The sequence below is a fragment of the Delphinapterus leucas genome, chromosome 6, assembly GCF_059928025.1.
Source record: "Delphinapterus leucas isolate spDelLeu-1000000601 "Yukka" chromosome 6, BTC_Dleu_Yukka2, whole genome shotgun sequence".
In the NCBI taxonomy this organism is placed as follows: Eukaryota; Metazoa; Chordata; class Mammalia; order Artiodactyla; family Monodontidae; genus Delphinapterus; species Delphinapterus leucas.
This window is the reverse complement of record NC_143134.1, coordinates 42,436,039-42,455,138: the sequence shown is the minus strand read 5'-3', so window position 1 is coordinate 42,455,138 and position 19,100 is coordinate 42,436,039.

Sequence of the window (19,100 nt, the reverse complement as noted above, 5' to 3'; positions counted from 1 at the left end):
AGAATTATTTTTATACTTTTTTGGATTTGATTTGCTAATATTTTGTTGGATATTTTTGCATTTATTTTCATGAGGGATATTGGTTTGTGGTTTTCTTTTCTTGTAATGTCTTAGTCTGGTTTTGGTTTTAGGGTAATGTTGGCCTCATAGAATGAGTTAGGAAGCATTCCTTCTGCTTTTATCATCTGAAAGAGATTATAGAGAGTTAGTATAATTTCTTCCTTAAATGTTTGGTAGAATTCATCAGTGAATCCATCTGGTCCTGGTGTTTTCTTTTTTGGAAGGTTATTTATTATGGATTCAACTTCTTTAATAGATACAGGCCTGTCAGATCATCTATTTCTTCTTGTGTGAGCTTTAGCAAATTGTGTCTTTCAAGGAATTGATTCATTTCAGCCAAGTTATCAAAGTTGTGGGCATAGAGTTGTTCATATTATTCCTTTAATATCTTTTTCCATGGGGTCTGTAGTAATGTCCCCTCTTTCATTTCAAATATTGGTAATTTGTATCCCCCGCCCCCCCTTTTCTTTTCTTAGTTAACCTGGCAAGAGGCTTATCAATTTTACTGATCTTTTCAATTTTACTACCTTTTGGTTTTGTTGATTTTCTCTGTTGATATCTTGTTTTCAATTTCATTGATTCTTTACTCCAATTTTTATTATTTCTTTTCTTGTGCTTACTCTGGATTTAATTTACTCTTCTTTTTGTAGTTTTCACAGTTGGAAACTTAGATTGCTGATTTTAGATGTTTCTTTTTTTCTAATATGTGTATTCAATGCTATAAATTTCCCCCTAAGCAGTGCTTTTGCTGCATCCCACAAATTTTGATTATTTTTGTTTTCTTTTTCATGTAGTTCAAAATATTTTAAAATTTCTCTTGAGATTTCTTCCTTGACCTATGTGCTATTTAGAAGAGTGTTGTTTAACCTCCATGTATTTTGGGATTTTCCAGGTATATTTCTGTTATTAATTTCTAGTTTAATTCCAGTGTGGTCTGAGAACAGACATTATATGATTTCTGTTCTTTTAAATTTGTTAAGATGTGTTTTATGGCCCAGAATGTGGTCTGTTTTGGTGAATGCTCTATGTGAGCTTGAGAAAAATGTGTGTGTCCTGCTGTTGTTGCAAGAAGTAGTCTATAGAGGTCAATTATATCCAGTTGATTAACAGTATGGTTGAGTTTAACTACGTCCTTACTGATTTTCTGCCTACTGGATCTGTCTATTTCTGAGGGGTGTTGAAGCCTCCAGCTGTGATAGTGGATTCATCTATTTCTCCTCGCAGTTCTATCAGTTTTTGCCTCATAGAGTTTCAGCTCTGTTTTAGGTACATACATGTTAAGAATTGTTATGTGTTGTTGGAGAATTGACTCCTGTCTTGTTATGTAATGCCCTTCTTTATCCCTCATGACTTTATTTTTATTTTATTTTTTGGCTGCGTTGGGTCTTCGTTGCTGCATGCGGGCTTTCTCTAGTGCAGCAAGTGGGGGCTACTCTTCATTGCGGTGTATGGGCTTCTCACTGTGGTGGCTTCTCTTGTTGTGGAGTATGGGCTGTAGGGCACACGGCTTCAGTAATTGTGGCGTGCGGGCTCAGTAGTTGTGGCTCGCGGGCTCTAGAGAGCAGGCTCAGTAGTTGTGGCACATGGGTTTAGTTGCTCCATGGCATGTGGGATCTTCCCAGACCAAGGATTGAACCTGTGTCCCCTGCATTGGCAGGCGAATTCTTAACCACTGCACCACCAGGGAAGTCCCCTGATAACTCTCTACTTTGAAGTCTGCTCTGTCTGACATTAGTATAACCACTCCTGCTTTATTTTGATTAGTGTTAGCCTGGTATATTTTTCTCCATTCAAGTACTTTCTTTTTTTTTTTTTGCGGTACGCGGGCCTCTCACCTTTGTGGCCTCTCCCGTTGCGGAGCACAGGCTCCGGACGCGCAGGCTCAGCAGCCGTGGCTCACGGGCCCAGCCGCTCCACGGCATGTGGGATCTTCCCAGACTGGGGCACGAACCCGTGTCCCCTGCATCGGCAGGCGGACTCTCAACCACTGCGCCACCAGGGAAGCCCCATTCAAGTACTTTTAATCTGTATGTGTCTTTATATTTAGAGTGGATTTCTTGTAGACAACATATAGTTGGGTAGGTGATTGATCCACTCTGACAATTCCTATTTTTTAATTGGTGCATTTAGGCTATTGGTATTCAAAGTGATTATTGGTATGTTTGGATTAATGACTACCATATTTGTTACTGTTTTTTATATGTTCCCATTTTTGTCTTCCACTCTTTTTTCTGCTTTTTGTGGTTTTAATTGAGCATTTTATATGATTACATTTCCTCTTCCTTCTTAGCATATCAGTTATACTTCTTTTTTTATTTTTCTTTAGTGGTTTCCCTAGAGTTTGCAATATACATTTACAACTAATTCATATCCACTTTCAGATAACACTATTCCCATTTATAGGTAGGTTGAGTACCTTATAATAACAAAATAATATTAATTCTTTCCTCCTATCCCTAGTATCATTGCTGTCATTCATATATACATCTTTATATATATACACACACATATATACATACATACATATATATGAATATATATAGGCATATACAAGCATATAAATATACATAACTGAATACACTTTTGCTATTATTATTTGGTTAGATCAATTAAGAATAATAAAAATGGGTGAAGGGGATCAAAAGGTACAAATTTCCAGTTATAAAATGAATAAGTCATGGGGATGTAATGTACAGAATGCTGACTATAGTTAATAATACTACATTGCATATTTGAAGGTAGCTCGGAGAGTGGATCTTGAAAGTTCTCATCATGATGGGGATGAATGTTAACTGGACTTACTGTGGTGATCATTTTGCAATATATACAAATAACAAATCATTACACTGTATACATGAAACTAATGTTCAATTATACCTCAATAATATAGTTTCTATTTTACTTTCACTTTTCCTTCTTCAGTGCTCTTCCTTACTTTATGTAGATCAGAGTTTCTGACATATTTTTTTCTCTCTAAAAAGCTTTTAACATTTCTTGCAAGTCAGGTCTGCTAGCAACACATTTTCTCAATTTTTGTTTGTTTAAGAAAGTCTTTATTTCTCCTTCATGTTTGAAGGATAATTTTGCAGGGTACAGAATTTTAGGTTGGTGACTTTTCTCTCTCAACACTTTAAATATTTCACTCCACTCTCTTCTTGCTTGCCTGGTTTCTGAGAAATCGGGTTTAATTCTTATCATTTCCCCTCTGTAAGTAAGGTGTTTCTTTTTCCCCCCTCTGGCTTCTTTCAGGACTTTTTCCTTTAGCTTTGATTTTCTGTAGTTTGAGGTGGGCTGGAGTTGGGTATTTCTCTTCTCCCATGTGGAAGGCTAGAGCTGACTCAGAAAGGTGATAATACTCCAACAGGTTAGATTCTGATTAACTAAGTTTCCCCTGAGAGCAGGCCTTGTTAAGAAGAACAAACTGTTCTGGCATATTTCTTTTTCCTTTTTCTTTTGTAAAAATATTTATTTATTTGGCTGCACTGGGTCTTAGCTGCAGCATGCGGGATCTTCGTTGCTGTGTGCGGGATCTTTGTTGTGGCATGCGGGATCTTTTAGTTGCGGCATGTGTGCTTTTAGTTGCAGCATGTGGGATCTAGTTCTGTGACCAGGGATCGAACCCGGGCCCCCTGCATTGAGAGTGTGGAGTCTTACCCACTGGACCACCAGGGAAGTCCCTGGCATATTTCAATATGGTTCCTATTTCCTTCCCATTGCCAGAGCATGAGGGGATTTTCCTCTTAATTTACTGTGAGGACCTGGTAGAGCTTCTGGGGTAAATCTTACAAAAGTCCCCCTGTGACTGGGTCCCCTGATGTTTTACTCTCAGACTTGTCCATACCTAGCCTATAGCAACTTGTCAATTACAGTTCAGATTTTCTTACCTGGCACTGTTTTTTTGGAGGTTTCCACTTATGAGTCTCCTCTGGTAAGTGGTGACACCCTGTATTCACCTGTCTGTGTCTCCAGTCTTGTGGGTAGCTATTTGCTCTGTGTCCTCTTCTTTCTTAGAAATACTAGAAGAGTTATTTATGTTTCAGTCTGTTCTGCTTTTTACTTGTTAGAAGGGAGTGGCAACTTCCAAGTTCCTTACATGTGGAATAAGAAACCAGAGTCAAATTATTATTTTGCACTTCCTAAAATGTTCCATCACAATGTAAGATTGGATACTATAAAACTCCTGGAGGAAGACATAGACAGAACACTCTTTGACATAAATCGCAGCAATAAGTTTTTGGATCCGTCTCCTAGAGTAACAGAAATAAAAACAAAAATAAACAAATGGGACCTAATCAAACTTAAAAGCTTTTGCACAGCAAAGGAAACTATAAATAAGATGAAAAGACAACTCTCAGAATGGGAGAAAATATTTGCAAGCAAATCAATGGACAAAGGATTAATTTCCAAACTATATAAACAGCTCATGCAGCTCAATATTAAAAAAACAAACAACCCAATCAAAAAATGAGCAGAAGACCTAAATAGACATTTCTCCAAAGAAGACATACAGATGGCCAAGAGGCACATAAAAAGCTGCTCAACGTCACTAATTATTAGAGAAATGCAAATCAAAACTACAGTGAGGTATCACCTCACACCAGTCAGAATGGGCATCATCAGAAAATCTACAAACAACAAGTGCTGGAGAGGGTGTGGAGAAAAGGGAACCCTCTTGCACTGTTGGTGGGAATGTAAGTTGATACAGCCACTATGGAGAACAGTATGGAGTTTCCTTAAAAACTAAAAATAGAATTACCATATGACCCAGCAATCCCACTACTGGGCATATACCCAGAGAAAACCATAATTCAAAAAGACACATGCACCCCAATGTTCATTGCAGCACTATTTACAATAGCCAGGTCATGGAAGCAACCTAAATGCCCACCAACAGACGAATGAATAAAGAAGATGTGGTACATATGTACGATGCAATATTACCCAGCCATAAAAAGGAATGAAATTGGGTCATTTGTAGAGATGTGGATGGACCTAGAGACGGTCATAGGGAGTGAAGTTAGTCAGAAAGAGAAAAACAAATATCGTATATTAACGCATATATGTGGAATCTAGAAAAATCGTACAGATGAACTGGTTTGCAGGGCAGGAATAGAGACACAGATGTAGAGAACAAGCATATGGACAACAAGGGGGGAAAGTGGGGGCAGGGGTGGTGGTGGTGGTGGGATGAACTGGGAGCTTGGGATTGACATATATACACTAATATATACAAAATAGATAACTAATAAGAACTTGCTGTATACAAAAAATAAAACAAAGTTCAAAACAAACAAACAAACAAATGGAACCAAATTAAACTTAAAAGTTTTGCATAGCAAAGGAAACCATAAACAAAATGAAAAGAGAACCTACAGAACGGGAGAAAATATTTGCAAATGATGCGATTTGCAAATGATGCAACCAACAAGGGATTAATTTCCAAATGTACAAATGGATTGTATAAGCTCAATATCAAAAAAACAAACAACCCAATCAAAAAATGGGCAGAAGACCTAAATAGATATTTCTCCAAAGAAGGCATATAGATGGCCAACAGGCACATGAAAAAATGCTCAACATCACTAATTATTAGAGAAATGCAAATCAAAACTGCAATGAGGTATCACCTCACTCTGGTCAGAATGGTCATCATCAAAAAGTCTACAAATAATAAATGCTGGAGAGGATATGGAGAAAAAGGAACACTCCTACACTATTGGTGGGAATGTAAACTGGTATAGCCACTATGGATAACGGTGTGGAGGTTCCTTAAAAAACTAAAATTAGGGTTACCATATGATCCTGCAATCCTACTCCTGGGCATATATCCAGAGAAATTTATGGTTATGGGGGAGGGATATATTAGGAAGATGAGATTAACATATACACACTATTACATATAAAATAGATAACCAACAAGGATCTGTTGTAGAACACAGGAAACTATAGTCAATATTTTATAATAACCTATAAGGGAAAAGAAACTGAAAAAAATATATATATGGGTCTAACTGAATCACTGTGCTGTATACCTGAAACTAACATGACATTGTAAATCAACTATACTTCAATTTTAAAAGTTTTTTTAAAAAGTCTCATCACAAGAAAAAAATTTTAACCAAGTATGGTGATGGATATTAACTAGACTTATTTTGATTATTTTGCAATATATAAAAATACCAAATTATTATGTTATACATTGGAAGCTCATGTTATATGTCAATTATATCTCAATAAAAATGTAAACAAGCATGTTCAGTTATATTGCTCTAGTTTTAGCAAATTTTTGTGTATAGTATTTTATAGTATAAAAGAAAATAAAATATTTTTTAAATTAACAAAAAAACAAGTAATACATTATATAGTTCTAATAAAATTCAAAGAAAACAGATTATATAAGGAAAATATCCCCTTTAATCTTCCCTCCTGTTGGGGGAAGGGAAAAAACACTTATCAGGAAAAAACACTTATCAGGTTGGTGTGTATACTTCATGATATTTAATATTTTATTTTCCACACATTTACAGTTAAATATACATATAGGAATCATATACATATATATGCAAAATTAGGACCATGTTGTATATATTTTTCCGTGACTTATTTTTTCACTTACTGTATATTTGGAGAACTTTCCATGCTGTGTGTCTATAGCTACATAAAAAATTACTGCATAATATTCCATTATATTGATGTAGTGAAGTTTATTTAACCATTCTTTTCTTTATGAACATTTATGTAATTTCCAATTTTTTATTATTGTAAATGATACAACAAAATTCTTCATTTTACTTTGAACATTTTGGGAAGCATTTCTCTAAGATAGATATTTAGAAGAGGAATTGCTGGATATTTTAAACATTTAGAGATTTTTTACAAATCTGATGGGTAAAAAAATATCCTTTCCTCGTTTTAAAGTAGAATTTCACTGATTTCTAGTGAGATTGAGCACTTTTTCACATACTTATTGGCCATTTGTAACTTTTGTATTCTGTAACGTTAATCTTTTGCTTTATATGTTATAAATATTTACTTCCTGTTTCTCATTTGTCCTTTAAACTTTGCTTATGGTGTCTTTTATCGTTAGGTTTTTCTGCTTTATGAAGTCAAGTCTGCCAATCTTTCATTTTTTCACTTTTGGCCTAAGAAAATCTTCCTCACCACAAGCCCACAAACATATGCTCCTAGTTTTCCTCCACATAAAAATGTATAGATGAAGTGGACACAGGCTAGCTGTTCGGTCAACTCTTGCTCTTTTCCTTCTGAGCACATAGCCAGACTTTGTATTCCAACCTTCCTTTCAACTCGGTGTGGCTGTCCTATTGAGTTCTGGCTGACAGAATGTGGACAGAGGCTAACGGAATGTGTGCCATTTTCCGTGACTTGCCTGTGCCATCTTTTATACTATTTTTCCTTTTGGTTGTCTGTAAGGAATATAAACCCCAGGGAGAAATGGGGAGCTACATATTGAAGATGGTGGAACCACAATATGGAAAGTGCTAGGATTGGAATCACCTCTTGGAGAGGAGCTACACAATCAGAAACATGTGTTTTGACTTTTACGTGACTTTTAAGCTGCTGAGATTTGGGGATTTATCTGTTACAGCCACTAAATACTTTAATATATATTTCTGTATATACTTCTAATATCTACATTGTTAATACAATTGATAAAATAATTTATTTTTATGCTTGGTATGAGATATGGATCTAACCAAATTACCCCTCTCCCAAAATGGACAGTCGATTTTGGGGGCTAATTTGTCTTTTATCTATGTAAAATGTTACCCTATGTAAAATGTTATTGTACCTTTGACTGTACCATACACAGTTGGCAATTTTCAGTCATTTGTGATCTCTAAAAACAGCAGTTTCAGTCAGTTTAGTATTAAATTCTCTTGTACATATTAAAATATTTATAGACTTTCTATCCTTGCCCATCGATGTTTCTTCACCAGTAGCATACTGTTTTAATTATTGTAGCTTTATAGTATATTTCATATCAGGTAGGGCAAGGTGAACTTTAAAATCAGTTGGCCAAGTTCTACGAAAAATCCTGTTGAGGTTTTGAGTGGAATTGCATTATATTTATATAGATTAATTTTGAGAATCAACATTTCTATAATATGGAGTTTTCTCAGTTGGGAGTGTGACCATAAACAGGCAAGATAAAATTTGTCCACAAATAATTAAAAAATGTATGAGTCACAGCTCTAGGGAAGCCAGAGGTTTAATGGCAACTGCTTGTCTCTTTCTAAACTATGTACATGAAGGGAAATTTACTCACCAGGGCCTTCTAAATTTTAACCTGTACCTGGTCTCCTCTGGTTTTTGTGAGAGAGAAAGGCTGCTGCTATGTATTTATTTATAAATTTTCTGCATCTCTCTACTAGGGTATAAGTACCATAAAATTAGGACTTTGCCTCCTTTATTTACTGTAGTATCTCCAGTGCTTGGAACAGAGCCTGACCCATGAATTCTTAAAAATTAAAAAAAAAATTTTTGTCAAAAGAGATAATAATGAATATGAGGACTCTAGCCCTTAATGAGGTTGGTAATTTGCATCTAGCATCTGATACATAAGATGTAGGTCACAGCTAAAGGTGCTTGTTTCTTCTGGTTCTTATTATGTTCCCATGGCTGCATCTATTTAGCCATGCTTAATTGTTATGAAATGGTAATATATAAAATGGCTGTGATGATTAAAACATTCACAAGCATGGCCTTAGAATAAAAATTGCAATGAATGAACAAGGTTACTCACTGAAGCACTGTTTGCAGTAGCAAAAGATTGGAAACAACCCAAATGTAAATCAACAAGGACATAGTTTAAAAAAAAAAACCAACTATGGCATATTCATACAATGGAATAGCATACAGCCGTTAAAAACAAAAACCAAAGAAAAATTGATATGAAAAGATCTCCAGGATAAACTGCATTGTTAAGTTAAAAAAAAAAGTGTAGAGCGGACTATATAACATGCAACCTTTTGTGGAAAAAAGAAAAGGAAATAGAAATACATGTTCATGTTTGCTTCTAGATCCAAAGAAACTCTAAAATGATTAGAAGAAATTAATAAAAGTGATTACCTGTTGGAGTGGTGATGGGAACTGGGGTGAGTGTGACACTTATTACTGTATATATATATATATTTATTTATTTTTATTTTTATTTTTTGCGGTATGCGGGCCTCTCACTGTTGCGGCCTCTCCTGTTGCGGAGCACAGGCTCCGGACGCGCAGGCTCAGCGGCCATGGTTCATGGGCCCAGCCGCTCCGCAGCATGTGGGATCTTCCCGGACCGGGGCACGAACCCGTATCCCCTGCATTGGCAGGCGGACTCTCAACCACTGTGCCACCAGGGAAGCCCCTTACTGTATATTTTTATATATTATTTGATTCCTGTACCTTGTGAATATATTGCCATTAAAATTAAATAAAATATAAAATATAAATGATGATAACAATTGTATTTCATGTAAGAAATACACTCAGTCTGTTAGTTGGTACAATAAAGAAATGAAAATTGTTTTGGATTTGTACCCATTTGGGGGAATTGGTCTTTGGTATAGCTATTAAGTGTTTGCAGAAATAACATGTAAAGTTATGTAAGGTGACAGCGGCAGCAGCCAAATCAGAGTTCCTTGGTTGGTCCCATCTTATTCAGCAGGCTTTCTGGACCAGGCAGTTAGGGTTAATGTGCTTTTGTTCATCTTCTTTTCAGATTATAGGGCTCAGGGTACATCAAATCATTTTAGTGAAGCTTCTGTTTTGATGCACAGTGTTTCAGCCTTGTCCTCTTAGTTCAAGTTAAATCAATTAAACATCTCTTAATAATTTCAAGGCAAATTGGTTTCAGAGAACTAGTAAGTGACTTGCCCACAGCTCACTTATTCACCAAATTAATTAAACTTGTTAACAAATGTATAGTATAGAATTGCAAATATTGAGCAGTCTTGGCTGCCTTGGCCTGGTTCATTCATCTTCCTCATTAATATTAACTACTCTTTCCTCTGTGGTTAAATTTATGTTGTAAACAGAGTTGAAAAGGCTTTGCTTATGGTACATTTTAAAAACCAGATATATCTTTACCTAAAAAAAAGCATCATCATCAAAAGTATTATTGATTATGAACTGTATCAAGAGAATTTACATAAATTCGACCACTATCTTCTAGGGATTTACAGTGACAGATTTAATTTAAAATTGAAGCTAAATAATATAGATTCAATAGTTATTGTGAAAGTTCTCTGTGAAGTGCACCATACAAACGTATGGCATTTTGGGGCCATGCACTGTAATATAAAAATAATATTTTAAAAAGAAAATAACAGAGGATGAATGGGCAATTCAGGTTGGATGAAAGTAGTTCTAATAAACAGCTTTCAGCTAGATAAAAAGGCCCTATAAATGTTCAGGTTATTAACTGATACTCACCAATCACTTGGTAATCATGTACCGAATAAGGGTAAGCACTAATGGCTCAAGGAACTGCGAGTCAAATTATGAAGTTTTATTAAGATGTTTTCTCTGCTTGTCTTCAATTATTTAAATCCAGTCTAGTTTTCCTTCAAAAGTCTGGAGCTCCAGTTAATTTATGTGACTGGACATTTAAAAACAAATGTCCTCTCTACCTGTATGTACCATGATTGAGAAAGGGTACTGTATGTTTCCACAGTGCTTTGTTGAAACACAACCATTTTTCTAAACTTATTAAAATAATGTGCAACGGAAAGAGCCTTGTCCCTGGGCACTGAAACTTAGACAGCCTTCAAATTCCCATTTTCCTCACTCTCCTAGCCCACCTACTACTCCAGCTACCTCTTTAGTAGCTGTAAGGAAGCTCCCTTTCACTTTTACCTAAACCCCTTGGCAGTTGGACACAAACCAAGATCCCAGATCAAAGAAAGTCTAAGAGAATGAAGTATTCAGGGTCCATAATAATAATACATACAGGTATCCCTTGCTCTTCAGAAGTTCGCTTTGTGCCACGTCACTTTTACAAAAGACCTACATTAGTACCTGTTTTTGTTAACGAAAAGAAATCTGAGGAGTATTTTTGCTTTTACAAAAAATGGTGAAAAGCGAAAATAGCATCAGTGTTTTTTTGCAGTGAGTCATTATAGAGGCAGCATGTACCCCATCTCGAGCAGCGAGAGTAGCACCACAAGCTCCTTCCCCAGGAACTACACTCTGCCTCTCAGCTTCGAGCTGCCATCGCTTTGTGTCTGTGAGCATCTGTGCTTTATCTCCATTTATTTTGTGCATGCCTGTCAGCAAGATGTGTCTTAAGGTAATTGATTCTTGCTTTACACCATTTCTGCTTAACGAAAGTTTTGATAGGAAATCTTTACTTTCGGAGAGTGGGGAAACTTGTATTCAGCTTCTTGGATAATTATCATAGAACTGTCCCTAAACCTGGAATCTCAGGGGCCATTCAAGAAATAATCTCTTTCTGGTATCTGGTTGTCTGGGACTTATTTTATTTTGATGTGCAGCCCCTAGATATTATTCAGCATTGTTCAGGAGCCAGGTACAGCTACTTGTAAAAGGATGCATGATGGATAGCCTGCTACCTTTCCTGGTTGGGGATCTGGGGCCTATAGCCACCGTCAGGCCTGACCACCATCTAACCTTCTCCCTCTCCATCTTCTACTCTTCCTTTTCTTTCTGCCTCTGATCTTCTTTCCTTCTCTATATTTATTTTCCTATGCAAAACTTACCTTTCCTTCAAGGCCCCAGTTGTATATCACCTTACTTTGAGAAAAAACACATTTTGATAGAACCAGCATTTAGGAATTTAATAACTTACCAATGGGAATGACTCAGGTTAAAGTAATTATGAGCATTCCAAGTAGAGTGACTTTTTCCTCACGGGGTAGGTATGGTCTCATTAGAGTGGACAACGTACACATTTTAATTTCTTACTGTCTACACTCAGGGTGCAGTTATTTCTTAATTACCTGCATGAGAGGCATCAACCAAATGAATAATTTGAAAACTGGCATTGGAATGCACAGTACAATTTTTTTCTCCCAGAAGCTTGTTTTACTAATTACATTTGGTTTGAACTTGTATTAAAACAAATACTTCTCTAGAGTACATACCAAACTGCTTCTAAGGAGAGCAATCTAGAAATAGTTGGAACATGGGCAGAGGCCACAGGAAAATGAAAAATGCTCAGAATCAGAAGATTCAACATTTAGTCAATTATTTATTTTGTCCTTGCTATATTCCAAAGCAGATTTTGAGGTGGAAAAATAGCTGTGGCTCACACTGGGAGGATTATGCCTTTTGAGGCCCAAATATGATTCTAGCTCTTGTCCAGTGTAGCATTTTGCTGTCTGATGATAACAATAACAGTAATCACTCCTGGATGGCCCACAGTGTCAAGGAATGTGCTAAATTCTTAACATGGTTTACCTCATTTAATCCTCAAATTACTTGTTGTCCTAATTTTACAGATCAGGCTCAGAGAGATTAATTATCTTGCCCAAAATCACACAGCTAGTACGTGGTGGAACCCAGTTTTTGTGGCCCCACTGCCTGTGTTCCTAACACCTTCACCCTATTGCCTCTGATTTTGTTGACGATAAGCTATGCAGCTATGACCGCTTTCTATTAAAAACATCTGGGCATTTTTAAAGTGGCTGTCAGAGCCTGAAGCACTGTCTACATTGAACAGGAAAGAAGAAGGCTTTGTTGATGTCAAATTCTCCCATCTGAGAAAGGGGTTGTAATCATCTTACCAGGACAGTTTTGAGAAAACAAGTGGAACCCCAAACCTTTGATGATTGCCCAGACACACTGGTTCCAGAAAAGTGTAAAGTCTTCAGATGCCTTTATATCCTCATGGTCTTGGCTTGACCAAAGGACCTGGCTGTGGAACTCCCTACCTAGAGTTGCTCCTTCCTGTTCACCGTCGCATTCCTTGCCTTGTACTATCCGCTGCTAAATGGATCTCCCTCAATCAGCCATGGGCTGCGCCTCAGCCCTAGGATGGGAAGTACCTCTTGGTGGGCCTTACAATCCACGCTACTGTGTAGGCTCAGCTGTCCAGGTGGTAGCCATCTTGTCATTGTTCTCCCAGTTCAACGTCCTGAACTTAGCTACCACCCATCCTCCCCAGTTATGGTTGCTGAGGATGCAATAGTGTTTGACACCATCTGTGACCTTTGGCACAACTTCACCTCAAATGTACCCTCTTGGAGGAAAGTTCCTTAGTGCAAAGTCTTTACCTACACCTCTTTTTTCCATCCTGCTGCCTTCTATCCTCCAACTTCCTGTATCTTAATAGTCAAAGGCCAATAAATATTAAGTTTTAGCTCTTAGCTAGTATCAATGTATCCTATAGTGGTGAGGTTTTTGGTAGTTACTCAAAATTGTTAGAGTCGATTGTATGCAGTTTTGTTTTTTAACGGGGGAGAAAGAACCGAACTTACAATAGCATGAATCTTCCTTAGCACGCACTTCCCTGCTTTGTGGAAATGGCTGTAACGATGCACAGTATCTAAATCATGTAGTGCAAATCACTACTTTGTCAAGAAGCAGGGACATAATGCATGTGTTATTTTAAAATTGTTTTCAGCCTGAGATTGGCATACTTAATTGCTTTTTAAGTACCCTTGTTAAAGCATCAAGGATACTGTTGATGGTGTTTAAGCATCTTTGGGTGGGCTGCTGTCATTAAGAAGCAAGGTTGGCGTTTTCCTCTCTAACCTCGAACTTGATGGTTTTAATATCTGGGCTATTAAATTTACACCAGGAAGAACTGGTGGATAAATCTTTTACCAAGCAATTTAAGTAAACAACAGAAATAAAGAAAAGGGTAAAGCTTTTAGCTTTCAGATAGCATATCCTCCAAGGACTGTCCTCTATTTTTGCGGCATTGCACGGAGTTGTTTGAAGCAGAAGATGCTATATTTGAGGTTGATTTTTTGTGGAATCAGCTTCTGAATTCAACTCTGAAGCGAATGCTTTGGCTTCAGGTGTAGTGTTGATGAATTACTGAAGAAATTTCAATTGGAGGTAAAAATCCTAAATATTCTTTATTTCTTTTTTGGAGGACAAGAATAAGTCCTTTGGGGAAAAAAAGAAAACAAAATAAAACTGACTTACTTTGCTTTGTTTAAAAATATTGCTTTGGTTTTTTCCCCACCCTAAGAGTCCAAGGGCCCTGTAAACATTCATCCTTCATTCAGCAAACATTCATGGGCCATCTACTGCTTTCCAAGTACTATTCCCTGTGCCAGGAAGTATGGAGATGATATTCCAGAAGGACACATCCCTGGGAGCTTCTCTGTACCCATTCAATGATAACTTACCTAAAGAAACTTTGGCTGAGACTAAAATGTCTTAGGAGAGTTGTGAAAAATAAAGATACAGAGTTTTTTCTTTGATACGCATTTCAACATGGAATCTATTTGAAGATGCGTTCCCATTTCTCTGTGGTAAGATATACAACAAAGGAACACAGGGTGTTTTTGGAGAACTTGCCTGCTTCCTGTTGTTGAAATAAAGTCTTATATGAAATAAAAGCACTATTCAAGTTTGGGATTATTGGTGACAAAGACCGTGTTATCTGTGACAGAGAAAATATGCAATTTCCCCCCTCAGGCATGATGTACATTTATTAGAGTGTTTATCAAATAATTTGGTTTTGCAATACATTATCAGAAATTAGTGAGGTTGGTTATGGACTTAATTATGCTTTTCTAAAAAATGATTTTAGTCTGCTCTCAAACATTTTGAAGTGGACCTTTCTTATACTCACCAAATTGTATGAAAGCACATTGCCCTCATTGCATAAGGGTCACAGGTGGAACGTAGCAAGGCTGAAATGAAGGGTAATGGAAAAATCCAGTACTTGTGTTTGCTACTTAAATGTCATGGCTGGGTAAATGGATTTCTCTACTTCCTAGCGCTCGGCTTCTACTACATTAGTGTGGCAGCAATTAGAGAGGAGAGGTTGCTCTACAAATTGGCTTGGCGAACCATGTAGTTCATCTTTTTATTGTGGAAAACAGAAAAAATTGCTTCTAATCAATCCACTTCAACTTTTAGTCTAAAAATTATTTACCATCCCATCAGCTGAAAGTACCTATGAAATGTTCTATTTGAATCAACTGAAGGAAAGAGGTATTTGTATCAATAAGCTGATTACGGTTATGGGGGCACAATCTTACTATGGAAGCAATAGAGACCGCATTATTATTGAGGTGTCCTTGCCAAATTGATTAGTGCTTTTAGGAGAATTAATCTACATTTCAAATATAATTGGGCTCTTATTAACTAAATCAGAAATGTACCACTTCATGGCTGTGATGCTCAAAAGAGACAGGTTTTCTTCCAGAATAGAACATTATTCATTTTGAACTTTTTGTAATCTTCGCATCTGATTCACATGATTGATTAATCCCTCTGCTTTGTAATTGCCCTACGATGTAACATTTGAGGGTGCTTAGATGGAAGTTTATTATTCTTAATTTTTTCAGAGCGTAAATTAACAGAGAACTGACGTGATGTACAAGGCATTTCTACTTTGCCCATCAGCACACTCAAAGATTTTAAGAAGTGAATAAATGAATTACATTTCTAAATGAAACGTAATCATCAGTTGAGGTAGTACAAACTATAAGAGTATTTTGTCCTTTAAACTGTGCCTTACATAGCCAGCTTCATTGGGAAAACACGAAGAATCAGACAGCCTGTGCTGGAAACTGGGATGTTGTAGGCTGAGAAACCGTAGCCTCACTTGAGAAGAAACCTCACTCCCAGCTCCAAATCTGGTAAACATTGTTTGGCGTCTCAAAAGCCAAAGATTTCTAATGCAGCAGGAGTCCAAATTTCTGAACCAAAAATCTTAGCAGAGAAGACCAAAAAATCTGTTGAAACAAACTTTTTTTTTTTCCCCAACAAGTTCTAATTTTTCTCATTGGTGAAACTAAAATCATCTAAATTTTAAACATTTTTTTAAAGGTTGGTTCTTTAAAGAGGAAACTCTCTTCTTTTAGATGAATGTTAATTTCACAATGGAGGATTAGGCGATGTCTGCAGATAATGTCACGTCTTATTTGGGGTAGTGGTTTAAATTCTAGGCTTGCCTTTCAAAAGAAGCCCTTTAACCCTTGTAAAAAAAAAATAAATAGGGCTTCCCTGGTGGCGCAGTGGTTAAGAATCCGCCTGCCAATGCAGGGGACACGGGTTTGAGCCCTGGGCCGGGAAGATCCCACATGCCGTAGAGCAACTAAGCCCATGCACCACAACTACTGAGCCTGTGCTCTAGAGCCCGTGAGCCACAACTACTGAGCCCACGTGCCACAACTACTGAAGCCTATGCGCCTAGAGCCCATGCGCCGCAACAAGAGAAGCCACCTCAATGACAAGCCTGCGCACCGCAACGAAGACCCAACGCAGCCAAAAATAAATAAATAAATTTAATTAAAATAAATAGAACTCCATCTGAGAGGCCTCCCCTTTTGTGTTTTCTCCCTGACTTCCCCTCGTGCCTCCAAACAGAGACTACTTATGTGCTGGTTTATGCTTACAGAGAGATAGGAAGGAGCAGCTGGCTTTTGCTTTGATTTGAGCGCCATTCCTCTTTCTCATATCCTCTCTTCTTACCAGGGCCACATATGTTATTAACACTCAAATAAAGCTTGCTACCTCTTGCAATTTAAGAGGGTTTAGCCGAAGTGGACATTGTGCATTTGGTGCATATGAGACAGTCTGTATCCTGTTCCTTTAGTCCTCTACTCTCACCCAGACAGGACTCATTAGAAAACCGAAGGGCTAGGGTTCAGGAAGCAGGGAAGAAGAAAGGATGAGGGAAGGACTCCCAAGTGCAGTGCTTTATGCAGACTTAGGCCTCTTGGGTAACCTCATCCCTGTGGAAGGATGGCTGCCTAGAGGATTTTACATGGGGGTCCTTCTACTTGCTGGTTAGACCTGAACGTTGCCTTCCAGGCTTCCCCTGTCTTCAAGGGTTGTTTATATCTTTTGAATTTAGTTCCAAGTCACAACCTCTCAGGGTCTCTGTTCCCTGCAAAGACGAGAAGATTGACTCAATGGATGACCTTCTTGGGTCCCTTCCAGTGCTAACATTTAATAACATTTAATCTTGCGAGTGCAGACCACCAATGTATCAAACATTCCAGAAAACACAAGGTGTGGATAATCAGAACTGAAAGGAAGGTCCCAAATCCACAATAGTACATGTTTTCTTTAACATTCTCTCCTGTGTACACACAGAGCTCAAGTTTTATTTGCTTCCAAGTCAGGCCTGCCCAAAGACCTGGTTCGCTCTCATTAAACAGTTCAGACACAAGCATCCCCCAGGGCAACAATGAACTGCGCATGTTCGTAAATAAAACCGGTTTCCCACATTAAGAAATGACTGTTCTTTCTCACATCCTTGCTGAAATGTTTTGTTTGCTGAGAAGTGGGTGAGGGGGTGGGCAGAGAGGGCTATGAGAGGTTTCATGGGAAAATGTGCGAAAATATAAACAAAGATATCTGTGCTATTCATCTGCTAAGAGAGACTACAGCTAACTTGTACTTGTTTTGTAGGTTCCTTTCTTCCTTCTTTCCTTCCTTCCTTTTTTTCCCAGAAAAAATATTTCTGGCAGCAAATGCTTAGGCATCTGTAGAGGTCAGAACCTCGGTGCAGATCACTGAAAAAAAGGTCACGATAATATCTGCCTTGGGAATTCATTCCACTCCCCACCTGCAAAAGGTTTATTTTGTATTTCTCCTGGGATAATTAAAAAATGAAAATAGTAGTTAGTAACATTATTGTCTAGCTCCTCCTCTCACACCCCATTAAGAGGGAGCTAGGTTGGGCAGGGGAGCGGTTGACACAGTTGATGACCACAGAGCACGGAAACTTCACTGGGCTAATTGGAAGTCTCTTGGCTGGTGCGGGTCCTAAACCTTTCCTTAGACAGGAAGCGCTGTGAACCGGGAAACTGACCTGCACCAGCCAGGGACTGTCTGCAAACCACTAGAAAGAGGGCGATGTTCTGTGAGCTTGGAAACCCACGACACCTGGAAATCACAGGAATTAGGCCTTGCAGTTTTGGCTTCTTGAGGGCAAAACAAGGTCTCCAGTGGTCCAGTTAGAGCGCTTCTGTTTTCCTGCCCTTTCGGAGCCTTAACGTGCCTGTTCCGCCCGGGTGCAAGTTACTCTGGGCAGACCCTTCTTCTGATGTTACGGATCAGTGAAGGGGAAGAAGGAGGGAGAAGCTTCCCGGCCTCAGGCTGAGCGGTGCGGGAGAGACCTGACCTCCACCCAGGCACTTACCCAGCCCCTCTCATTGGCTAAAAAGAAAAAATGCTTTTACATACCGAATGGAGACAGAGGGTGGGATTGGGTTTGTCAGCCTAGGAGGAAGAGGAGAGGGCTTGTTTACGAATTTATGATAACCTGAGATTGAAGGATTAATGGTTTTTCCTTGCCTTTTTGGAAAAAAGACTTGGAGCCTTCCTCCTCTTTTTGTTCCATTGACACTTCCAATTTTACATTGTGTGTGATTTCAGGTGAGGGACATTTCCTTAAAAACAAACAACAACAGCAAAAAAAACACAACAAAATCTATATATAAAATTAAGTAAATAAATCACATGGCGTATTAAATTTAATTGAAAATCGAGTAACATTTTCCAAGTTTCACTATGGCAGCATTTAAAGGATTTTTAAAAAAATTTTATTTATTTTTATTTTTGGCTGCCTTGGGTCTTTGTTGCTGTGCGCGGGCTTTTCTCTAGTTGCCGGGGGGGGGGGGGGGGGGGGGGGCGGCTACTCTTTGTTGCAGTTCCCGGGCTTCTCATTGGGTGGCTTCTCTTGCTGCAGAGCACGGGCTCTAGGCGCATGGGCTTCAGTAGTTGTGGCACTCAGGCTCAGTAGCTGTGGCTCACGGGCTCTAGAGAGTAGGCTCAGTGGTTGTGGTGCATGGGCTTAGTTCCTACACGGCATGTGGGATTTGCCCCGACCAGGGCTCGAAACCGTGTCCCCTGCACTGGCAGACGGATTCTTAACCACT